This window comes from Oxyura jamaicensis, chromosome 1 (assembly GCF_011077185.1).
Source record: "Oxyura jamaicensis isolate SHBP4307 breed ruddy duck chromosome 1, BPBGC_Ojam_1.0, whole genome shotgun sequence".
Classification (NCBI taxonomy): Eukaryota; Metazoa; Chordata; class Aves; order Anseriformes; family Anatidae; genus Oxyura; species Oxyura jamaicensis.
The window spans coordinates 144,398,963-144,425,571 of NC_048893.1; positions in this window are offsets into that span (position 1 = coordinate 144,398,963).

The window sequence follows — 26,609 nt, forward strand, 5'->3', positions numbered from 1 at the left end:
CCCCCCCCCCCCCCCCCCCCCCCCCCCCCCCCCCCCCCCCCCCCCGCTGTAAGGACCGTGGGCTGCAACGTGTGCATCTGGGAGCAGAATAGCTTTCACCGGGAGGAGGTGAAATATAGTTTACTAAGGCGTAAAACTCTCCATAGCAACTAGGGACTAGCGGTGAACAAAGACACCATACATTTTGGGCAGTATAATTTATCCACCGGAGAGGGGGAGAGCCGGGGGGGGGGGGGGGGGGTACCGGGGGGGCGTTTTTTCCCTAAAAAAAAGGGTCCCCCAAAAATTTCAAAAGAACTAAATTAAGTTTTTTTTTTTTTTTTTTTTTTTTCCTACTCAAAAGCAGAAAAAGTGTATAGAAAGATTGTTTTGCTTAAACTGATGGGAAAAAAAAATGAGGCGTTCAGTACTCGGGTTGGCAGAGGGCTCTTCAGGCGTCGAGCTGAACTGTTTTAACACAAGCAGCCTAGCACAGGAGGAGAGACCTTCAGGTCTCCAGGAAACTTCCAGACCGAAGTGTGAAAAGCTGCGGGCTGGAAGCGATCTCCAGTGCCCCAGGGTTGGGAACACCCCAGCCGTGGTCCTCCTCCTCCTGCCTGACATGCAGGGCAATATCTTTACCTTTCGGTAAATCTCGAGAGATCACTTGATCAAGAGATCTGATTAGATTTCTGCAGTTACACACTTCGTTTTGCCTGTACACAGCAAAAGACAGAGAGGGGCTTTGCTTTGTTTTAGGTCTTTCACCTTTTTCTTCCTTGTCTTACCTTCCTCTAAATTACTCCTCCTTCCCCCGAGTGGTAGAATCTAGGAAACCATATGAAAACCAGATGCTTATACGGTGGAGTCACACTGAACACTTGTGCTTCCTACCTGGAAAGGGCAGAGAACAAGAGAAAAAGGGAAGAAAACTAGGTGGGAAACTCCTTTTAAGGTACACAGCTGTAGCAAGGGTAAACCCTGCATGTTTCAGGGCAGGGAGGCCTGGAGGAGAAACGTGAACCTCGCATTCCAGAAAAATGTTCAGGAAGATTAAATATTCCCCCCAAAAATGAACAGGCAAATAAAGGACAAACTTTTCAGCGGTGTATCTCAAACTGCCATAGGGTGAAGAGGAAGGCACACGGATATCAATTCATCTTTTAAAAGGGGACTTGTTTTTCCATACCCTGGTGTCCCATCATGACTTGTGTGTCCTGTAGAATATCCAGAACGAAACGATGAGAGCAGATCCTTCCTCCCGTACCCCCACCCCCCCCCCCCCCCCCCCCAGGGAAAAAAAAAAAAAAAAAAAGCACTCCATCTGTTACAAATTCTCAGTTTCTAACTTACCAACAAGGCTGAGAAAGTTCTTGTTAACCCTCCACCCAAAAAGTCCATTTAGCAGACCAGCTCTTGGGCTGGACTAGGTGAATGGGAATAGCCTCCCCTAGGAGACCAGGGGAATTAGTCTCCTAATTGTTTTGCTTTGAATAGGCAGCTGCAGGGAAAAGCCATGCCTGATTTTCCCGAATATAATAACATTCTCCCAGTTCAAGGAGTCGCATAGCAAATCTCTCTAGAGAAGTGAGATGATCTCATCGTGATAAACATACCACAGATCCAGATACTTCAGATAAGGAAAGCAATGAGATGTCTTCATTGCAAATGACATCCAAATGAGCTATTTGGAACAACTGGTAGGATCTTCATATTTGGTTGTTCCATATAGTGGTTAGTTGGAGGTAGATCAGCTAAATAAATGTGTTTATGCTTTCCAGACGTGCTTTTAGTGTGTCATAATACCTGAATCGTGTGTTCAGGCATTCTCAGTTATGATGGGTTCCTGTTTAGATGGCTGTTTTTATCATTTACCTGAGAGTAGCCTTAAATGCTGCATAAACAGAAGAAGACACTACAGTTGGAAGGTAGATTTATTCTCATGAAAACAGCCAAACTGCGTGTTTCTTGTTCAAAGCGCAGACCCTGCCCCTCAGGACTTTTTTGCTGGCCTCCTTCAAGGAGCTGAGTCTGGTACACATTAAACAATGCTATTCGTCTTTAATAAAAGTCTGCCAGAGTGTGGAAAGTAGCTGTTTCGTAAATATAAGATCTATACAAGTGCAACAGATTTGGATACGGTGAAGTGAAAGCTCAGACTCGGTCATTTTAATATCACACACATGCTGTCTAACATGTAGGGGCCTCTCTTCAAACCTGGAATATGAATGATGGAAAGACGGAGGTGTAAAAACGTGGCTAAGATTCACAGCGGATTGCTTTGGGCTTTTGTGCGAAGAGACATGTAAGGAAGGGCAGAAAGTGTATCGCGGGAGCTCCGTTCCTAGTCAATGAAACAGCTGGGCAACATCTGGACTGGAGCACTTTGCCTCATCCGACATCGGACACGAAGCTCAGCCGCCAAACATTTGAAGGCAAAACAGCGTATCCGCAGTCGGTGCGCACGGCTCAGCAACAAAACCCGGATTAGAGGGATTTCTGGTATCTCCGGGGATGGCAAACGAAGCTGTGAAATGTTACTTAAAAAAAAAATATATATACAACCTCCTGGAGTTTTCTGTGGAGGAAGACTGCCTTTTCCCAAGAGCAGGGTGAAGCCTTACCCTGTCTCTGTCCGTAGCACCCACTTCTGTCAAACTCCATTTAATTCTCTTTATTTTAATAAATAGTCTTTGGTTCGGGACCCCCGCCCCCATCGTGCCTTTTGCAGAGGGCACCCGGCTGCTTTGGGTGAAATTCCGGGATTTTCGGGACGGGAGGTGGTGCCCGCGAAGGATCACCAATTTTCTCCTCTCCTGATCCCCTTTGCTTCTGTTCACCGGTGACAAAATGCCATCTTGCATGGCCTGAGTGTCAGCCTGCCTGCTCGCCCACCTTCGTTTTGCTGGCGATGTATTTTGTTGGGTCAAAATCACGTGAATATTTTCAGAAACCTTCCTAGAAAACCTGTGAACAGGCTCACCTAGTCCCCGCGGTGCTTGTGCCCGCTCACAAGACGCTAAATGCGAACCAGTGCAAAGGAATATCGCAGAGAGACATAAATACAGCGTGATTCTGCAGAAAAACAAAAGAGCATTTTTTTTTCCCCATTAGATGAGTAGCCACTAAAGAAATCTCTTCCCTTATATCAAGTGAAAGATATTTTGAAGAGTTTTCCTAAATGGAGCGCTTCTAAGACATGCATTTTACGTTTCAGCAGCAGGGTTCTGCGTTTTGCTGAGTGCCATCATATTACCAACAGCGGAAAAATGAAGCTAGAGAAGCAAGAAGCGATGTTGACATAAAATTTAGTAGCTAAAGTATTTCTCAAAAAACAGGTTATCTCCACCTGACAGGAAGATGCTAATGGAAAATAACAGTAAGAATTTTACAACCGTAAGAAATATGTTCTGGACTTCTAAATAAACATAAGCCCAACGAATATTATTCTCCTTTTGGAAACTTTACAATACAATTACTGCAGACTACCAAGATCACTACCACTGACCCTCAGTCATACTACACAGATATTGCCAAACCGAATTCCCTTATTATTTCTCAGAGCCAATGCTTGTTAAAAAGAGAATGCCTCATCCCTAATTTAAATGGTAGTTAGGGAAAAAAAAAAAAAAAAAAGAAAAAAAAAAGAAAAAAAAAAGTGATAGCAACAAAAAAGGGGAAAATCTGTCTTTAAACCAGAAAGAAATTTGAGAAGTTTATGGGGAAATTGTCTACAGCTGACCAGATTAGTGTTGTCTCTCGTTCAACCTACATGTCTTCTGCAGGTTATTTTTCTCTACTACAAATGTAATTTAATAGCTGAGATTGATATTGTTTCACTTTCAGCTATCTGCTGTATACTCCGGTCTCATTCTACACTAGATGATTACCTTACTGTCCTATATGCACAATTTAAAGGGAATTACCTATTACTTCAATTATTTGTTTCTTATCAACTGATGTTACACTACAAGGATTTGCATTGAAAGGACACAAAGAAAGAGCAAGTCATGGCACATTGCCAAATAAAAGAGTAATGTTCTGGTGAATTTAGCCTAAATAATTTACTGCTATATAAAAGTGGAAAAGTGGAAGGTGAACCCTTTGACCAATAAATCTCTTCTGCATGTGAAACCCTTATCTTGTCCCCTCCAATATATTCCACACTAGGAAGCCATCATCATTGGCTCTGGTTTGTTATTTGTAAACCTTGATCTTCTGCACTCGGTGTCCTAAATATGGATAATTAGCATCAGTTTATCACGCCTCTGCATATTTTCTCTTCTCTCCAAACATGCATGCTTCTATTGGCTGCCATTCTGTCACAGAAGATTATGGAGACAGATTGCAGAGAATGAATGTGCTAAACGAGATTAGGAAGGAATAGAAATAGCAACTTGGCCAATAAATTCCTCGTGAGAGCCTTATCATACAATTACACGTTGACTTGTTTCACACTCTCCCAGCCTCTTAATCCAACGCCCCCACCAAGAATAAAATTTCACTAATTTCTGAATTACTGCATATCCTCATGACTTGTCACTGAGAATGGTTGGAAGAAGCAACACGGTCGAAAATAGCACATCAAACTTCCAAACAGAAAGGAAACTTTGAAGGCAGAAGCAGACATGGATTTAAACCATTTGTGGGCATGTTCAGGAGGTTGTGGGCCTCCACAGTTGTAAGCATCAAGACTTCAACACGAGGCATGTTAGTCCACACTTCTCCTTCCTGACTCTTTAGTTTGGTGTTACAATATGTTATTCTTTGGAGTGACTTGGGGATCAGAACACAATGCACCGATGCTGCTGAACTGTTTTACGTGATCGTCCCCTGTGCACCCAACTAGTGCCGCTAAGCCCTTGCAAACTTGTCAGACCTCAGAGGCCAAAAGGCCTCCTTTTGCTGTTGATTTCTTAGACATTCCTGAAAATGCTGCAGTTGAAATTACGCCAAAAGCATGACAGCAGAGATGAGACAAAATCCCGCTGAACATACAAGAAATAGCTATCGACTCCTTGGAGTTAGTGTTGTCCGTTCTGCCATGGTTATTTCGATGTGGATGTCAAGAAAACATGATTTGCATGACATAATTAAGAGGCATGGCAAAATCCTTCAAAAGAGATCATCTCTGGAAAGATGGAAGTCTCCTTTTTTCCCCCTTATAGTAGCCCAGGATAAGGACTTGAGAAAATGTTCATGTTGTGGTAATGTTCTCTTCATTGTTTTAGACACATTTAGAAGAGGAAGGATGCAGAAAGAATGAAAGGTCCCAAGATCTGATCCTTGCTCAGTGGATCTACACTCATAACATATGTTGTATGCCATAGTGCTCTCGTCTTTACAATTTTAGCAGATGTAAGGATTTTTTTTGCAGCATTCGTTATTGTGAAAGGGCTGCTTTAGAAAGCAGGGCATTTATATAACTCGAGTAATTGCTTCCCCTAATAAATGTGAAAATGTGAGTCCCCAACAACGTACAGACTCTCAGAACCCGGATGACAGATTAAAAAAAAAAAAAAAAAAAAAAAAAAAAAAGTCGTGCCACGCTGCTCAGCGTCACGCTTGCCTGTGCAATCAGATGCCGAAAGAGTTGCAAGTAGCAGCGAAGCAGCAAATGTCGTAAGCGCCCAGAGGGTGCCCGGAGCCCGGGGATTCCCTGCTGCGACTCCCCCCCTCCACCCCTGCGCGCTGCACCCCGGGGCCTTCGGCTCGGCGTAAAGAAAAGGGTTCACTGGGGGAACCTGGTGCTGGTGGGGTTCTTGATGACTTTGTATTTTTATTTTTTAACCTGCCTTTTGCTCAGGTTTGCAGTGGTCTTGGCCATTTTAACTTTCTCTCCCACGGAGTTTTGCAGGAGGTTGGTATGCAGCCACCTCCACCTGGAAAAAAACAAAACAAAACAAAACCAAAAAAGAACAAACAAACAAACAAAACAAACAAAACAAAACAAAACAAAACAAAACAAACAAAAAAAAACAGGCTGCGGTTGAGGGTCACCTTCGTGCAGAGCCATAAGATGTGCCGCTGCAGATGATGCTGAGATGGTAAGTGTGACCCTGCGGGACAGTAAGGCAGCCCCGCTACCTGTTGGCTGCCAAAAGAACCTTTGACGTCAGCCATCACATAAAGTGAAAATTAACAACCTTCCCTTATTTATTTCTTCCTTCCCTTGTTATAACAGAGACATACATATGTATTCAGATGCGTGTATATATAACTACATATATGTACACACACATCTCCTGAGTGAATTGGGTAGTTGCATCAGGGAGAGGCGTTTGCCATTAATCTGGGAACAAACTGCTAACCTCGGTGACTGGTATTTTAGCTTTTCTTTTCTCCCTTCTCTTAGTGCGGGGAGAGCAGTAAAGCTTGTGTGGACTGATTGTGAGGGGCTCTGCTGGAATTTGGCAGGCCAGGGGCTTGGAGAGAAGCCCCATGCTGACTCCTATTCAGCGGGCCAGTTTTCCGCGAGCTTTGGAAGTTTCACTCAGCCGTGCACTCAATGGCTTCACAAAGCTGATTACAAGCTTCAGCGCATTCCTGAAGGAGCCAAAAGCGACGCAGGTGCAAACGAGCCGAGGGAGCCCCTTATCCCGGTGACAGAATGGGACAAGCTGGGAAAGGCTCGGACCACACAAATCCAAGGCTCACCAGGCAGCAGCGAGCCTGCCTTGGGAACCGGGGATCATTATCCGCTCCATTCAGCGGGGACCCAGCGGCCGCAGCGGCACGTCCCGGGGCCGGGGGCGGCTCCCGGGGCTCCCCAGCACGGCAGGGGGCGGCCCGGCTGCACCTGACCCCCCCTCCTCACCAATTCCCCACAGTCCCTCACCAGCACCCCCCCGCCGCTTCCTGAGCGCACCCGTTGGGGTACCCCCGATGCTGGATGTACCCCAGCAGCTCATTCCCAGCGTGCAGGGAAGATCCCTCTCCCCCCCACCCACCGCACCCCTTTGTCCCCCTCCCGCTCCCCTCTTCCCCTCCCGAATAAACCCCGTGCGCCAGGAGCTGGCTAGAAAGCCAGGGCAGAAAAACGCGCTGCTCCTAAATAGCAGCGCACCTCCCGGGCGAAGTTCCCTGACAAACGCCCTGTTTTGCAGACCGCCTTTACTTCCAGAGAGACACGAGCAGACAGCGCCCCCGCCCCCCCGGCCCCCCAGTTACGCCAAACGCCCTTTCCCCGCAGCATCCCGCTGCCACGCAAGCGCCTGGTGGCTGCTCCCGACCTCTCAAAAACAGCCCACGGGCCCTTCCCTTCCTGCTCCCCAGGGAGAGAGGGGGTGGCGAGGAGCAGAGGGGGGTCTCGGCTCTCCACAGCGTGATTTCCTCCAATTCGGGGTTCTCGAGGGGGGGTTTCCCTCGCCTCCGCTCCCTCGCCCCCTTTCCCTTGGCCCTTCCCCTCCAGCGGGGAGAAGAAGCCGCACTTTACTTCGCTGTGAAATTAATTACGGCCCTTCCCCGCTATCAATTACCGAGGAATCAGCCTTTCCTACGGATAGAAGAAATAATCAAAAGGCTTTCAATCGGGGGGGAACCTCGGACCGCGGAGCACATAATGCGGCGAGGGGGCTGCCGTGCTTCTGGCCGCCGGTTTCATATGCAAATGGCGAGCTGCCTCCAAGTTATCATTATGGTTTTATAGCGCTTTTTTTTTTTTTTAATGTTATTATTGTGTTGGGGTTTTAACAGCCACATGCTCTCCCCTTCCCTTTCAGCGAGGTTTCCTTGGCGATCAGCCACGCCGCTTCTTCCTTCGGGCGCGCTTCGCCCCCCCGGCCCCGGCGGCCGCCCCACGTCCGTGTTAATTTCGCCCTATGGAAATGAAAGCGGCCCGGCCGGGCAGCTGATATTAAAGCGATCCCCCGGCCACTGCGGCCCCGCAGGAGCGTGGCAGCCCCGCAGAGCCCCGCAAAGCCCCGCGGAGCCCCGCGCCCCCCGCTCCCACGGCTGCGAGATGCGCTCGCTTGCGCGGGGCGCACCGCCTGCGAGCGGTTGCCTTGGCAGAAAGGTGCGGCTTTCTGATGTTCTTTTGTCTGATAACTAATTCAAGTTAATGCGATCTTTATGTAAAGCTAACAGCGGATAATTGTCTATTTTCTCGCCAACAATCTCCATCACAATCACTTATCTGGAAACCTGCGGTTGTATTAATCGTTATATTCCCCGAGATAAGCGTCTCTCGAATTATCAGTAAACACTGGAGGGAAATTAAACAAACTCCAGAGCCACTTAAGTTTCCTCTGCAGCTTTTAAACCCCTTCTCTGGGGGAAAAAATAAAAAATGAAACAAAACAAAACAAAACAAAACAAAAAACACCCTCCCCAACCCCCACCCAACCTCCCCAAACGGGACCAAAGCAGAGGGGATGCGAAAAGGGGGTGAAACTGAGAAGGGCCCGAACTTTCAGTTATTTTCGAGGAACCCAGCACCGTTGAGGTCGTCCCTTCTTCGAGGTCCCCTTGTAGCAGACCGAGGCGTACACCTTGCACCCCGCTCGCTGTGCAGGGCTCGGTCTTTAGCAGCCCCCGGGACCTTGTTGGCAATTCTTGTAAATCATGTAATTAAGTGTATTAGTCGCTGCAGGGGAAAGTCGAGCAGCTAGGAGAGAATACACGGGGAGATTAGGCAGAAGTTGCATGGCTTTAGGTCTGCCAGCCGAGCAGGAGAGAGTTCTGCTTCCTTCTGAGACTCCCCGTATTAGCACAATTATTGGCAATATTTATACTAGAGAGTGATCTGAACCCCAGGAGGGTAACAGAGAGTGCGAGAGAGCGGAACTACTGTGGGAATACGCTTTACTGCTCAGATCCCATCAGTTCCGTTAGGTGTAAAGAAATTATAGCAAATTGTGCTGGAAACCCCTCCAGGGAAAACATACTTGTATGAGAAAGATTTTGTCTTTTTGAGATGAAGTCAAAACAGCGGTGTCAAATGAAATTCATTTTAGGGGCGCTGTCGTGTGTGTGTTTACTCGAGTACCTGGGAAGGGAAAAAAAAAAGAAGAAAGAAATAAAGAAATCCAAATCGTGGCATTTTGGTGGAGAATTTCGGACGCAGCAGAGAGTATGCGACTCCTCCGAGGAAAAGGAGGCGTGCTGCAGCCTCCCCTCGCTCCCTGCCGCTCCCAGCCCGGCAGCCGGGCTGGAAATACCGCAGTCCCGCCTGTGCTGTGCGGTGCTTGCTAATCACTGGCTTCGCGCTTTGCATTTATAGGAGTCTCTGCCACGTTCAAAGCGCGTTATGAACACTCTCTAAAAAATCCTGGCACTTGGTTGCAGAGCGGGCACCAAGGGATTTCCAAACTCGCCGCTGCGATGCACTTTTTTTACTGTCGTCTCGTGATCTTAGTAAGCAAACTTTGCTTTGCAAAGGATGGCACAGATCACATCTTAGCAGTGGGGAAGGTGAGGTCTGGGATGAGAAAGAAAAAAAAAAAATGTCAACACACCCAAACGCAAACCAGGCAAAATATTGCATCGAAGCACACCGCCACCACTAGTTTGTGTGTCAAGGCAGAGTATTTCCAAATACGATCAGTGTCTTTAAAAAAAAAAAAAAAAAAAAAAAGATCCTAAAACTGCTTCAGTTCTCGGGCTCTTTCACTTACGCTGAAGTTTCCCAGGGTAGCTTTTTCTTATGGCATTTGAGAATCATCCCACTTCATCTCTCACCTGAATCTTGTCATCTGTGCCATCTTGAAGTGATCTGTGAACAATGCTGGTCCCTTGGACAGCCCAAGCTGGTCAATCAGGCAGAACAGACTATGCAAATGGAATGGAAAGGCGAAGCGATGGAGAACAGTGGCCCCCATTGTCTTGGGAATTTCAAAGCGAAGCCCAGCTGCAGCAGGCGTTGCTGTCTCGGACCCTTGGTTGCTACTCTAATGTCATCATTGCAAAACATCACATTTTGAAAACTATACAGTCTGAATGCATGAGCAGCCCTCCGCGAAGATTTCACTTTTCCGTGACATCTTTCAGAGTCAACAACAACAACAACAACAACAACAACAAAAAAAAAAGGGAAAAAAACACACGACAATTGGGGACTGGGACTCGAGCCACGTTGTCCGATAAGATCCCTGATTCCCTTTTCCTGGGCTCCTGCTTACTGTGTATGCCTTTTGCTACCTTCTGGTTGCATCGCCTTTATTGGTGTATTTTAGAGCCGAATCTGTTGGTGATTTAAATTGCGTTTAACTTATTTTATGTCCGGTCTCTTTCAGGCAAGCTAATGAGCTAACTCGGAGGAAACGTCGCTGTGAGCGGGCAGCGAAGCATTTATTCACAATTTCTCCCATAACTTCAGATACGCGGGCTTTTAGGGGAGTCAGGCAGTGCCTCTGAGAGTGATTAACACGCAGCTAAGCCGGCTCCGTTAGGGCTTTCCTGAATACCCGGTTTGGGAGCACCTCCTGCAGCTGCCGCTCCTCAGCATCCCTCCTAGTGCCGGCCCCGAAGTTGGACCCGGAGGGGGGAATTAACTTTCGCCGCGGCAAAGCCGAGCTCTGCCGAATGATTAATGTGCATTTTTCGAGCGGCTGAATCTCTGCCCTTGTCTCACTTCTCGTTTCTTTTCGTTTCCTTTTGTCTGCAGGTGACATTTGTGATAATCGTGTGGCGAGCAGAGGAAACTCCCCTGGCTTCCACCCTCATGCCAGCTGCCTGCACTCAGGGAGCAAAGGTCTGTGCAAGTGGGATCTCAAAACGCTGGGGGTTACCTTTCTCTCCTTGCCATCTCTTCTCCCGCAGGAATTTGGGAACCAAAGGCTGCTTCTCCAACAGTGAGCCTACAGAGATGGATAACGCCCAGCCAGCCTTGGATGCTCCTAGACGGAGCGGGCACATATTTGAGTGGTCGCACTTGAGGGCAGACTGTGTTTAGCGTTCGACCAGGAACAGAGAAGAAAGGTTCATTGACCTAGGAGAGCTAAGCTAAGAAACTCTTAATTGCGTTCCTTGCAGGACCAAGAAAAACTCAGTGTTTCTTTCCCCTTCCTTAAACAAGCTCTCTCATTTTTGATGGGGTAATGTATTCTGTAATGAAGCCATGTAAATTATAAAGGAAGAAATGATGGATTTTTTAAAAAACGAAATTGTCCACTACAATTTGATTAGCTTTCTAAGTTTAAGTTTTCCACTTTTGAAAAGCAGTATGTCTATAACAAGAAAAAGGTGAGGGTGACTAGCAAAAGCACAGAGGCAAACACATTGAACTGAATGAAGGAAATAAACTACTGCATAGATGCCTTTTGATCTTCTATCTGGAAGTTTCTTTCCCCCTCCCAAAGACAGAACCTGAGACACACCTTTAGTTTTCCAGGGACAAGCTCTAGGTTAAAAGAAAAACAATTTCCTGCTGCATTGGCCTCTAGGTCAAATGAGTAACAACAGGAACTCAGATTGTTCCCCACTTCATGCAAACATTTCAATAGAGATGATATGCACTGTAAGCACCCTTCCCCTCCAGGGATTTGTTGATAGAAGTCCACAAGACTCTTTACCATACCAGTTAAAATTTTATCTACAACATAAATGGATTGACAAAAATCTATCTCCTAGGAGGTTTTGAGCATGTCCCATTTTCCTTCTGAGCCCCTGAGCACAGAAACCCAGAGGAAAAGCAGTGGTGTGCCAAGGCCTTCACAGGGCACAACAGTGATGCACATGGCCAGGGACAAAACACCCCGTTGAAGTAAGTGGGTGCATTTCCATCTGGATTCCCACCAATGCACTACCAGACAGAAGCTGAGGAGGAGGAAGGTGCCGCGGTTTTCAAAGGGGAACAGCTGCTCCTCCACATACCTCGGGTGGATGAGCACCTCGTGGGGCTAGGTGGTGGCAGGGGTCCGCTCTGTGGACTTCTCTGCTCCAGCTCAGTGATGGGATGGATGATGACCCTCAGGCCCATGCTGCCAGCTGGAGCTCACCACTTCTCAGCAGCTGCCAGCCTCATGCCCTAGTGGTGGGGAGTCCAGAGGATACCCCATGCTCAGGCCTGCTGTCCTTCCATGGACACATCTCCACATGCTGACTGGGCTGGGCTCTGCTGGAAGGCAAAATGACCCAAATCTGTCCCTCAGGAAGGAATGTGGGGTAGCAACCAGGGCCCCACAGCTAGGGTGGTCCAACCCAGCCCCTCACCTTCCTTCCCTGCGTCTCCAGGTCCCCCTGCCAGCACAAGATAATTGGAAACAACAGCAGCACCTCCCACGAGGAGCTGAACTTCGCTTTTCTCTCACAGCTGGAACTTCTGCCCCTTCCCCCTACCAGCCCCAGCCCTGGTATATTCAGCCACAGTTATCTCTGCTCGTGCACTGACTGTATTTTTCATGTTTATTATCATCCGACACAGCGTAGTGCCATCTGGCACATGCACACACGGGGGGAAGAAAACCATATATTCAGCAAATGGAGCATACAGGGTTTAGGTTTTGTTCTGTCTTGTTTTTCTTATTCTTCCAGTTTCAGTTTAAAATTATGCAGAAGGGATAGCTGAGCGATTAACCCTCATGAAAAATGATCAGAAATCCCAGTTACGAAATTAAAAATTACACAAGAGTGATGACGCCCAGAAAAGACAAGAACACCCCTTCTGCTGAAACACCGTTTCATCTTTTCCTCCTCCTGTGTTTCATTTCACCTTGTGTTCAGATAAGGAAGAGAATTACTTTCAAATGTTTGTGTTAACTCTTTTTGCCCAGGATTTGTTCTTGTCTTTCAAATTGTTATTTTAACCACAAGGTATTTATTCTAGGCAAGTGATACATAACAAACCATACTACTTTGAAGCACTAGAACACTGTGAGCCACGCCACAGCCCTTGAGACCTTTCCTATTCTCATTGCTACCATGAAAATAGATGTAAAAATACATCTACATAGTAGATACAAAAATACGCACAGTACTTTCTGTGAAAGCATTGCCACCTTGTTTCAAAGGTAGTTTTGTAACAGAGTTGTATAATCAAAGCATTTTTATTGCACAATAATACACACACTGTGAGATTATTATTATTATTAAGTAGAGTTACCTGTGGAAAAAATACTGCACTGTGTGCTGTGTTACTTGATTCATTTTCTTGCAATTTTTACTTTAATTTCATCTAATTTCTGTATTGTGATCTAAGTCAGTGATCTTGAATTCATTATCAAGTAAACTTTTGAAGAACCCCTAGAAATGCAAGATAATGATGAAATCTGAGTTGCTGTTGTTTATAGTATAATGTCTACACCATGGAAAAACACACTTTTTTGTTGTTGTTTTTGATGATGTTTCATTTTCCAGTGTAGAATTCTATGCCATTGCTAAATTGTGAAAAATACGATTAAGAAAAAACTGTTTGGGTTACTTTTTCTTTTTATTTTCTCTCTCTCTCTCTCTCTCTCTCTTTTTTTTTTTTTTCCTAAATTGACAGATAGCTTTGACTAAAATGTGAAAGAAAATATGTCTTTGGACAAAATTGTCAGCTAGTCAGATTTTTTTTGAAAAAACAAATTGCTGTTTAAAAGATACACATGTACAATATGTACAATTGCAAAATTCTTATGTAAGCCTAGTAAACTAGAGAAAGAGATATCAGTGCGATTATTACAGTGTCTGTATATTGAACTGGATTCTGGTGTCACATCTGCTTAAAATTCAATCTATCCTTTGCTGTAGCCCTGATCCAAGGCTAAGTGATGTCACTGTAATGACTTCAAGTGTGCTTTGGATCAAGGCCTTTTACACCACTGCCGCTAGGATGAGAAAAGCTATTTTTGCTATGTCTTTCTTCTCCTGTGAAATCAGATTAATTTGGAATGAATTGGAAATGCTTGAACAGAGATGCTTGGCATTAAATTTTATGGCTATACTTCATATTTGAAATATTTCTTACAAATACAGTTTGATAGGAAAATAAAAACTTGCACTTTCCAGTTTATTTCCATTCATTTTTGATTTTGGGGTGAATAGCATTTTACCTTTACATGTATGTGTTCATCGCCTTATTCTAGCAACAGAGCATTGCAATTTTTATGTAAATAACAAGTGAAAAGGGAATCTATTGTAAAATACAATGTATGACAAATTCATTGAAACAAGGAAAATAATTTAAATAATGGTTATTCAATAAATGTCAGAAAAGCAATCCCACACCTTTGCTGATCGAGGCTGCTGTGTAACTTGTAAGAAAGCGATCAAGGGAGACTTTTCATGCAGTAATATATGGAGACTGTTCCAGTTGTTAAGCACATAATTAGAAATTCAGCAAGTCTTACCGAAGAGGGTCATAAACAACCACAATTAAAACCTCAAATCTCTCTCTGCTTTGTATGGCAATGTGTATGGGAAAAAAAGTTTTTTTTTTTTTTTTTGAGATTACTCAGATCAGCTCCAATTAAACTTAGCTTTAACTCTAAGAGCTGTAAAGCAAAACAAGCAGAACTTTGCTGCAGACTGTTAGCGGTTATTTTATTCACAAAGTGGTAGAATTGCTTTTAAGCATCTCCAATAAAAGAGGTATAGAAGAGAAATCAACAGTCTGAATGCTATAAGAATAAAGCAAAATCCTTATGCGTTGGTAAGCATTAATAGGTAACAAAGCCAACTTGAACCTACCCATCTCTTTGCTTCGTACTCTATGTGCTGCATAGGTTGAATCATATAAAATCATGATGTAAATGGTCTTAGTTTTAACAGATTACAGTGTCCCCATAAGTATTGTTCAGTCCAATATTCAGAGTCAATGCAATCTGGTTAAATAATCTATAATCAGTAACATTTTACCAGTGACTGACAGAAGCAGAATCTTATTTCCACGCGTGGAGACTATCTCGTACCATTTACGTGAACTGAAAAGGCAGAACAGACTCCCGTCATCAAACCACATCCAAGAAGATGATATATGTGGAAAGAAGCCAATCATAATTAAATGACCCATCTAGATTGTCCTGTTATTGTTAGGTCATAATAAATGGGTAAGCGAAGCAATTTTTCTTTTAAGTGGTAAGTGCTTTGGAAATTTTAAGGAATTTAAATGATTGAAAATGTTTCCAGCTCACCTACTTTAATCATCAAGTTTAGCCTCTGTTTTTCTCTAACTCTCCTCAAGTGGCCTTCAAAATCCATAAGCATGGATTTATTGTAAACTTCCTTGTTGCTGCTTCACTGTGGTTGTTCTGATCATTTCAGGACAAATGTGACAGCTTAAACTAATGACTGAACATCCATTGTGTTAGTGCTGTTTCCTGGTTATCTATTTATTATTTATTTCCTGCTTGTTCTATTGTTTCTTTCCTTGCGAAGACTCCTGTTCGCTCTGATAAAATTCCTTATAACATGGCTGAAACACCAAGGGTTGGGTAAAAGAGGTTCTCTGAATGATAACACAAAGAGCATATAAAGAATCCATCATAGCAGTCAGTAATATAATGCAATTTATTTTCACTAGACATCCTCTTCACTACTGGATTAGTCACTTCACTAATGAGCAAATGACCCATAACTCACAGGATTGGGAACTTAATGTGCAGGTCTTTCCTGCCCCAGTGTAGATGAACTGCAGCATGATCACCATTATACCACCACTTAATGGTTATGATTCCTTCCCATGTTTCTTGGGCATTCCATATGTGGTGGAAGTTTCAGGTGGGTGAAAACAGGACCTCATAGTGAAACAGATACCAGGCTTTATGTTTCCTATTGTTCCAGGGAATATTAAAAAAAGATGCTTCTTGCATTGAGATTCCTCCAGGAGCCCATAACCAGACAATGAGCTGGTTTTAAAAAGCAATCTTTGTACGTGCTAATACATTCAAGATGCTATTTTCTACTACTATATACTAGGCATCTTTCAAATTTATTGTCCAGATCTCACTTTAGCATGACTTTAAGTTTAAAGAGAATTTATCAGGTCATTCACTGTATGAATGCAGCTTGTCTCCATGTGCTAGGAAAAGTTGACACCGTGAAATCTAAAAATTCTGAGTTTAAGCAAGTAAAAGGAGAGTTTATATTTTCAATGGAATCAAAGAACTAAGAAGATCTTGCTTTTAAATGTGCATTTTTTTTCCTTTTCCTCAATTTTGCAATTGTTTGTACGCTTTTACAGAGTCTAGAAACTCAAATCTATAATTATTATTAATAACCTGGAGTTCAGAACTAAATTCAATCAAAACCATGAAATATTCAAAATTTAGGAGTTGGTGGATTACCCTATGTGACCAAGGAAGCAGAAATGTTTCCACTTTCTTTACTTGATTAGGTAAAGAATGATAACAAGATTTCCATGTGCAGCATTATTTTCAACATTTCAAAATAAAATGTAGGAGTCATTTTGCACACTTATTCCAGAAAGACTTTTCTAGAGATGAAATAAATTTTGCTTTGATGATAGGGCTGAAGCTCTCCTGCAGAAATCAGTTGAGTTTATACCAGGCAGATGACAGAAAACTTACCAGTGTGACACAATAAAGACCATGGTAATTAGAAACATTCTTTCTTTCCTCACTAGAAGGTCATATTTTTTCCTCCAAAGCAGAAAATTCACTAAGTCTTTGCCCACTTACACGTATGGCCAGAAAACGTAATAGTTTTTGTTTTCTCAAATTCTAAATAAGACCCTGAACCAAATGTCACTGAAGTCAACTATACTCTTTTCTATTGACTAACAGATCTGCAATGAGAATGTTCCCTCTATTCTCTTTTGTTCTTCTGCATCAGTGATAGTTTGTGCAAAATCTTGAAGAATATATTGCCAGTGAGTCTCAGGACAGAATTAGCTGAGCAGTAAAAAGAGATGACTTGCCCACTGTTATGTTAGGTATTACATTTCAGTGATGTAGTAAGTATTATAGATGTTAGATCTATGAATGTCTTTAATTTTCCCTGCACTATTTCGTCTTTCAAATAAAAAAGCTGTGGTTAAATTGGAGTATACTATAGAAAGATGTTTTATTTGGAGACCTTTGTAAAGATGAAAAATCCACCATAGTCTTAGGTAGATGATTCCAGTGGGTAGTTGCCATCATTAATCATTTAGGCCTTTTCTTTAGTCAGCATTTTTCTAGTTGAGCTTTCAGGCATAGTGTGACATACTCCTTTGTTTGCTAGACTGGAAAGTTTTCTGCAGCCATCCTTCTGCCCACATATAGAAACTTGGATGATCAAGTCATCCTTTAACTTAGGCTTTAATATGACCTATCGAGACACAGTACCTTCTCTTTCTTTTACATACATTTTCAATAATGCTTTCCAGTCCTGCAACCATACTTCCCCAAAGTCTTTTCAACATCATGTAGGTTTATAGCGAGGTATTCTCAAACATCTAAGCAACATTAAGACTATTTTAAACCTTGAGTAGCAGCTTGTGTTAAGTTCTTGTTGGAAATATATTGCTCATAAAGATATTGGAAATACATAGCAAGAGCTGAAAAAAAGAAGACATATCAGTTGGTACTTCAAGTTTAGAGCTTTAGGGACAGAGAGTTAACATGAAAATAAAAGCTAGTTATGCCCTTAGCACTTATAAATATCAAACTCTTAACCTGATTGCCTAAATATACATCTAGGAGCCTGGCATGAAGCACTGTCTCAGATGATCTAGAGAAGTCCTCCTTTTACTTGTTTGTAAGTGTAGTTTTCACATCCTAAGCTTTTCCTCTTTGCCTTGAGTGAGGACACCATTACTCATTTTGCTGTTGGAAGGCTGCCTAATATTTGTGTCCAAAATTAAGGTCACTGCTGAAACATCTTTGGAGGACTGATGCTGTGGAAAACAACAGTCCCAGTGAAGTTTATAAAGCATTTGCTTTGGAGATGAAATTGTTATTATCATAATTGCATTTTTTTTGAATAATTATTCTGTTATAATTCATAGCTGGTAAAAGACCTCTAGTGCAACTGCTTCATGAAAATGTTATTATGTCACATGAAGAAGCCTACAAAAATTATTGTAGCTACTTCAGCTGGCAATTGGTGATTGGTAGATTGATCCATGACAGAGATATTTCATTCAATGAGCATTTGGCATTTTTCATGAAGTCACAGTGGTATTTTACAAAGTAACTTTAACAAAAAATAGATCCTGTCAAATTAGGAGGAGTGAAATATTCCTCGTTTGATAAAATATGTCCTACTAATAGAGCAAGAAATGCAAACTATATATCTGTTCAAACAAACAAACAAACAAACAAACAAAAGCATAAGGCGTAGATTAATTTTTTATTTAAAGAAAAAAAATGCTGTTTTCCCATGAATAACTTATTTTTCTTCTAGCCTTTTCTGTCAGGCTTTTTGCTTCTGCTGTTCTTGGTTTTGTTTATGCCTTCATTCTGTCACTGTTTCCCGCACTCCTCCTGTTTTTCTTTCTCCTCTTTTTTCCTTCTGACTAGTCTATGTGGGATGAGAACAATCACAGATTCATCTGACCACCCTAGTTTTTGAACATGTTGGTTTTGTGATGTAAAATGGAGGTAAGCTAGGGAACTGCTTCAGATAATTAAAAATAAGACTAGAGGGACAAAGAAAGCAGGGCTAAAAAATAAATCCTGACAAGAGGGGATTTAAGAAAACTATCTCTGTTTTGTGACTTTAATGTCAATTTCTGAGGGAGGACCATATATCTGTGCTGTCCCCCTAAGACCTGGTCCAGTTAGGCTAATTTCTCCCATTTTGCAACTTCAATGCCATACTAGAACTGTTACATGGTTTCATAAGTCAGTTCAGTGCACAGCCATTTCACCTTTTTCGGGGGGCCCCCCACCCCCACCTCGCTCCTGCAAGACGAGTCTAGGGTGCAGCAACAGCCACGAGTCAATCAAGGATGGTTCTGATTGTAAATGCCTACAATGGTATAAATGACAGTGCAGAAGGAGATTATATTCAGAGCCACATACACACTGCAGAGGTCCCACCTCGAGATTAGCCTAAAATACCACCCAGATCTCTAGGTCCCTCCCAATTAGCACAGCCAGGCAATCTTCCTGGCACTACAGAGGCAAAGACGTATTTTTAGCTCAATGCTGTGCTCTCTCCCCTGAACTCTTGGAGCCCTGCTGAGCCAATGGAGTCCCAATCAGTGGGCTAGCTCTGATGCTGCCCCTTCACAAAATTGCCTGTAAAGCCAGTTCAGCGAAGGGATCTGTAATGAGCTCAGCAGCTTGGGGCTCTCAGTAAACTGCAGTGGTGAAGTGAGCTCATGGCTGAAATACCAGCTCTTTTATTCACCAATATCACATCAATTAGTAGTTTAACAAGCAGAGGAAAGATGCACTGAATGTTCATTTAATATTAAATTGATCATAGCCTGCATTTGTGTTAATTATGGTAAGTTTTCCACAGCTTGTTAATTGGGGAGAGGTATTTTTTTATTTTTATTTCTTCATTCCCCATGATACAAAGAACCTACCAGCTAAGTTCAGTTGCAATCTACAGAATCAAAATATAAAGGTTTTAAAATAAGAAGTTAAAACAATTCTTCTTACAGATTGAGCAATTCACAAAGAGAGGGATATCCTGGAATCCTGTAGGCAACATATATGATTTGTGATATTGTAGTTATACTTACAGTTCTGGTTTATTGCTCTTAGAAAGCATTAACCATTAATGATTTGCATTATACAGGAAACACTTGTGAGTTAATCAGTGCTTCAAGTTCTTCAGTGGTTTCATCCTTTCTTTCTTCCTGTCTCACAAAGAGCTGATTTTATTACTTAATTAGTTCCTCTGGTCAAGGACTGTGGACCCAAGTGTTGTCAAAGTTAGCAGAAAGAAACATCTGTCCACTCATTTCTCTCCCATCATCAGCAGAGACAGACAAGCAGTTGAAGGCAAACAGTGTGTTCTCCAAATGATGGACTATTATTATTTTACTAACCTATTGGAACAATTTTTATTATTATTATTATTTTGTATTTTGCTGTTATTTACAAGTATTCAAGAAATACATGACGGGAACATGTTTCATCCAATTTCAGTCTGTAGCACATTGGATCTTTGCCTTTGCTATTCATTGCTTGCCATTTTCTCAGAGAAACTAGTCCCCCTAGTCACGATTTTTTTTTTTTTTTTTTTTTCTTGTCCATTGCTTGGTGAGTGGAACTAATCAATAGGAGGTTGGAATTATGAATTAATTTCTGCATTCTCACTGGGAAATCAAACCCCTTTTTCTTTGACTTGATTATGCAAGCACAAGCCTACTCAACTCAAGCTTAATATATCATATTGGAAGTTCAAGATTCCTGTTTCTCGATTCCCTCAGAATAAAAAAATAAATAAATAAGTAAATGAGTCAGCATTTTTTGTTAATTTTTTTTTTTTTTTTTTTTTTTTTTTTTTTTCTGGTAAGCTGCTCCTATAACTTTAAGATATGAAGTCAAAGCTTAGAACAAATTTAAAATTAATTCTCATTTATCAGCTTTGTGAGAAATCTTGTTCTCAAATATTTCTTTGCTCTGTTCTCAGGCAGAAGAAGATCTAAAAGTTCATTACTTTCTACTATTTCTATTCTTTAGAGAATACATACATAATCATTGTTTCGTCTGTTATCTTGAAATGCATTTTCTGTGAACCAACTTCAGTTCTCCTGACATCTACCACGTGGAAGAATGCTGACACCATTTTCTCTTTAAATAAAAAGCCAACAAACAAAATGGAGTCTATTACACCCCATCAGTTAGTCTTACTGGGCTCAACAACCATCTCTGTGTGTCTGCCATGTGATGGAGCTTTCTACAGATATGGCTTGGTCTCTCTGCCTTATTCTTATTTTAACAGTTCAGAATTTTAGTACAGTGCAGTGTTTCTCATAGCCCCACTTGTCTTTGATTTCTGTGATTAAAATAGTCCTTTCCAACAAGGTGAATACTCCATACTATGTTGTTTTCTTTTAATTTATTACATGCCTGTTACTGATATTTATGGTTTTTGTGTTTTACTGTAGCTTCACCCATCTGACCCATTCTTCAATCCACATCTCACCCCATGGTGTTTCTGCCATCTATTAAATCAGCGCTTGTTCCCATGCCTTTAATGAATGGCATTGCTCATCTCCTGCTAACATTTCTGCTAAGACTGGTCAGAATGATTGTCATGAAAGATTTTTTTTTTTTTTAATCTTCAAAAAATATTAAAATACATTCTGTTTTGTGAAGATGGCTGAGCTATGGCTAGCAAGAACAAAACTGAATATTATAACCTTGGAAACTCTCAGAATATAAAACTAATGCCAGTGGCCATGTCTACTTCCACTCATTGTGCCCATTGTGTTCTTGTGTTCTTCCTTCTCTGCTCCCTAGCAGACATCAGTTCCAGCATCCACATGATCTTCTGTCTCAGTAAGCATCTGTGCTCAGTCTACTTGGCCAGCCTTCATACCTGATGCATAGTTTCCCAGATGTACTTCACTCTGGTTGCACCCCTGCCCTCAATTTTCCTCCATTTTGAGAGAAACAAGTAAGGAGTTATGATTGAGAAAGCAGTCAATGTCTCATTGACAGGACTCACATGACTTTCTTAATAGGTCCACGGTCCCAAAGCTCCTTTTCCAGTCCTACAACTTTTCCTGTCTGCTTTGATTTCTCACCACCTTGGTTGTTTCCAATTAAATTACGATCTTATGCTGCTCTGGGAAAAGAGCATATTGTGACTTCTTTGGACTTTTTTTCTGGCATGTCTTTTAAATTTTTGACTTCTGAAAATGTTAATATATGTTATAAATTATATAGTATAAAGTATAAAATATAACAATATAAACATAAGACCATGGCATCTACTGATGCAAGTAATTGCACATGACGCACATATCTAAGTCCATCTGAATGGCATGGTCAGATCTTAGTTTGCTCCCCTGGCCTCTTGGGAGGGGTTCTGTGGGAATTCTTAGTTATGAAAAATGATGTCCACACAGTTTTGTCAGTTTTGTGTAAGTGCAGAGCTCCCAAGGCTTTGCCTGGTCCTCTGTAGGATTTTTGCTCCATGGTGCTCTTCCTCACCACGCTCCCTCCCAAACTAAAACTGTATGTTGATATATTCACAAATTGAATTACAATGTGTCCAGTCTCCTTTTATAGACAGGCAGCTGGGACAAGGGCTTGGAATTCCAGTCCAGAGAAGGAAGGAGCTGCTATTGACGTGATCACAGCAAAAGTCACCTTATTTTGGAAGTGTCTGTGCCTTGTACTGTCCATGAGACTGATGTGGCTGCACTGTTGACATTGCCACAAACATTTGTGACCCAGTGTGAATCACTATACATTTTCTGGGCTGGAGAGGATGCTGCTAGGTCCCTGCAATACCGATCATGTCATGGTTCCAGCTGAGACTGTTGGGTCCAACCTAAGCCTGGCAGTCTGGGACTGTCTTCAGAGGCTGCACCTGGTGTCCAAAAGTTGCATACACTCACAAGCTGCTGAACATCCAGCAGGAGGTTGAAATGTGGCTTTATTTCACATGTTCAGTGTTTATTCATAATTTTAGAGAGGGCTTTTAATAGCATATGATATGATAAAAGGAGAAGTGGTATTATTCATGGGATTTAAATGGTTTAAGGATGAACAAGGTACTTCCCTGGCCTAGCAGACTAGGGCTTATGAAACTGCTTCTGGAAAAAATGGGAAGATAAACAGTCTTGCCATCTGACATATACTACATCCATAAGCCTGGACAGAATTTTATCCAGGAAAAATAAGAGTGTTTTTTCTTGCCTGAATATTTGTCAAAAATCAGTAGAAGAGAGTTAAATGTAAAATTAAATATTTTTAATGTCAGTTTAAATAAAAATTCAGTTTCTAATTTCCTCAGTTTTTGCCCCTTGAGTCTTACCACTGTGCTTTCCATTTCTGTTCAGCAGCCTAGTTTTCAGAGTTGTATAACTTTAAACTTTCAAGGAAATGTATCATCCAGCAGCCTCATGTTGGTTACAGTTTGTATTTTTTCTGGTATGCCGTCTTGTAAATGTGATTGGGTCTAATCATCTTCTATACTGCAGCTTGTAAAGCTCCATTAACATCCAAAGGTCTACATAGCTGGAAAATTTGACTCATGGTTATTTAAGAAAATTTTATATTATTTTTAGGTCGTTATAGGGTCTTCAACATTATTGTATATGAGTATCATAGCACAATATCAGTAGAAGTTACATATTTAGGAAAACGTCTTAGTACCATTATAAAGCACTTATAAAATTGTCAGTGCTTTGGAAATGATGATACCACTTACTTTGACCTTGATACAGAGCATGTTTATCTTCCCTTCTGTATTTGTATAAACTTGTCAACACCTTATCTGGAACAGAAAAAAAGCTGCAATGCATCTTTTTTAGTTCAGGATTCATAAATAGGAAATCTCTCTCTTGATACAGTAATAAAAATAGGAACCTTGCCACTTTTCAGAATATATATTACAATGACAATTGATCTATAATAGCATTATAAATAGTGAGTAAATATAGCACAAGTATTGGTGTAAATGCAATAATTGTTGAAGTTTTTGAAGCCACCAAGAAATGGCAAGGCATATCTCTGTTTCAGACTGAGACCATCAGAGTTTAAATAACTGATCACAGCAATGCTCTCTGCTGACTGTCACCTAATAGTTGGGACAAAATCAGGAGGTGCCCAAGATTATTTTTTTTTCTACACAGGTTGCTTCAGTATTCCACTTGAGTTTTTCAGGTGCTCAAAGTTAGCTTTCAAACACTTTCAGAAAACCCCATTATGGAAGTTTTGGAGACTACCTGCTTGCCTGAGCTATTTTGTGATCTAAATGTGTTCAAAGAGACCTAAATATCACCTGTTCTGCAAGATTTTTTTTTTTTTTAAAAACACAACTTTTTACTTTTTTTTTTTTTTTTTTTTCCCCAAGAACTGTCTGCTGTGTGAACGTAATGACTGAAGTTCTTCACCCTCTTGTGCCCATGATCTAGCATCAAACAAGCAGATTAAGGATATGCCCACCAAGGTGACCCAAGGACCTGATATATGGGTGCTATAGGCTCAAAATCTGTCAGGGTATCCTGATCCCTGTGGAGGTGTTATGAACTCTGCAGAAACATGAGAGAGAGTACTTTGTACTGTGCTTCAGATTGCATGTTGTCTGAAAGCTTGTTGCTTCCTTTTTTTTCCTTTGCCGTGGTGAGCCAAAGGAAGCCTTCTCATTGTCTCTTGGATATCACTCCTCCAAAATCAACTGACACTATTGAACTGAGCAGACTAGGGTGGCAAATGTAGTGCAAAGCTGGGCCCTTCTGCCTGCAGAAATACAAAGGAGCTCAGCTCTGTTTCTACTGCAGCTCTGAGCAGCTCCCTTTGCAGCATCCAGTCTTTGGAGTTCAAAGCTATTCCCTCCACTGAATTCACAGGGATCTCACACACCTGTTCAGCAGGGTTTGCATCTTTATTATTATCATTATTATTATTTTATTATTTTTATTATTATTTTTTTAATTTTTATTTTTCAATGCTGGGTGCCTGCAATTGCAGTGCAACACAGTAGGAACTTGCCCCTTGTGTACCCATGGGAGGGTGTGTGACTTTTCTTCTTCAGTGATGTTTTTCTTATCTTTTATAGTTTTATTTGTTTTCAGCTAGAAAAAAAAAAAAAACTTTAAAAAATGGAGAGATACAAGAGACTATGTTTTATTCTACATCCAGACCTTCCAGGCAGTGCACTCGGGAGGGGCCTCAGGGCCCTTGCATGATGTGGGGCTGTCTGTTGTCCCCCCTGCCTTGGCATAACACTACCTGCAACAACCTAATCCAGGCCCCCGTGGGACTCCTGTGGGTGTGAGACATCACTCTTTACAGATTTTTGTGGGCTATCAGTGCAAAGTGTCTAATATGATGAAGTGTTGGATCAGAACCTGCAGGAGAGGAATTTTCTCATGTGATGCTGATGGCATGTGCTGTGTGACATGGGAGGGGGCATGATAACATGTGAATGACAGCTCATGCAACTCTGGGAGAGTTTTACAGGATGACTCAAGGCAGAATGAGCTATGGCTGGTGCAGTCTACAGCCTAGCTTTTGTTTGTTTGTTTGTTTGTTTGTTTGTTTGTTTTTGGGGGGTTATTTCAGTAAACTACCCCACCAACTGCACTTAGACTTCCTTCCGCAGGAAAATAAGTGATTTACTGGAGAAGGGAATTAGGTGTGAATTAGTGTATATGTAAGATGGCAGGCTGAACATGTAAAGCTAAACTAGTGGACTCAGCCTTTGTTGCAAGGTTAAAACTTGCTCCTACACTATTAACATCCCTCCCATCTATCCCAACAAACTCTAACCTGAGTCTGATGGTGTTTTCAACCCAGGCTGGCAATACTGCCTCAGCATTTGGGTAACAACACTAGGAGTCACTTTCCCTTCAGCTGACGATCAGCCTGTTCAGCAGTTAGAAAAGATGCCAAGGCATGGACTTCCATCACTTCATGATAATTGAGAGGCCACCTGATAACTGCTGATCAATCATGATGGTCAGGAGAAGTGCCCAAAGACTGGAGGAAAGCAGATGTTACTCGTCTTCAAGAAAATGGACCTAGGGAAGTAAACGCCATTCACCTCAGTCTTCGGGAAGGTGACAGAACAGCTAATCCTAGAAACCACTTTTTTGCAAATGGCACAAAGCTGGAGGGAATGGCTGATAGGCTGGAGGGCCATGTAGCCATACAGAGAGACATCAACAAGCTGGAGAAATGGGCTGACAAGAATCTCATGAAGTTCAACTAGGAGAAGTGCAGAGTCCTGCACCTGGGGACGAACAACCTTTGGCACCAGGATGTGCCCAGAAGTAAAGCAGATTCATAGGAAAGGACATGGGAATCCTCGTAGATACCAAGCTGAACATGAGCCAGCTATGTTCTCACATCAAAGAAGGCTAATGGCATCCATTAAGAGGATTGTTGCCAACAGGTCAAGGCTGGGGATTTTTTCCCTCTGCTTAACACTGATTAGGCACAGTACTGTGTTAGGTTCAGGTCTCCCCAGTACAGGAGAGAGAACTACTGGAGAGAGTTCAGCAAAGGGCTATGAAGATGGTTAAGGGACTGGAGCATCTCACATACAGCAACTACTAAGAGAGGTGGAACTATTTAACTTAGAAAAGAGAAGGCTTGGGGGATCTTTTTAGTATGCATTATAATATGGAGGGTGGGTTCAAAGCCAGGCTCTTGCCAGAGGTGCCCAATGCCAGGACCAGAGGTGCTGGGCACAAACTGGCTCCCTCTGAGCCCCAGGCAGCACTCCTGTGCTGTGCGGGTGAGGAGCCCTGGCACAGGCTGCCCAGAGAGGCTGTGGGGTCTCCTCCTTGGAGGCCTTCAAAAGCCACCTGGAGGTGGGCCTGGGAAACCTGCTCTGGGTTTCCGTGTTTGAGTAGGGGGCTTGGAGAAGATGACCTCCAGTGTCTTCCAGCCTGAACCAGTCTGTGATTCTGTGAAATATATCTAGCAGAAAGAGTTCCTCTAGGAGTCCTGAAGTTCAAAGGAGCCTCAAGCTTGTGAAGATAAAACAGCACAAGGACACAAGGGCAAAAGCACATCTGTGTGGCACAGATATGTACACCTTGGGTCAGCCAATATGTGCTGGCTTGGCAAAAGGCAGCTTTAAGAGAGCTGTGGACCATCGAGTGAGGGCAAGTCACAGACCTATTA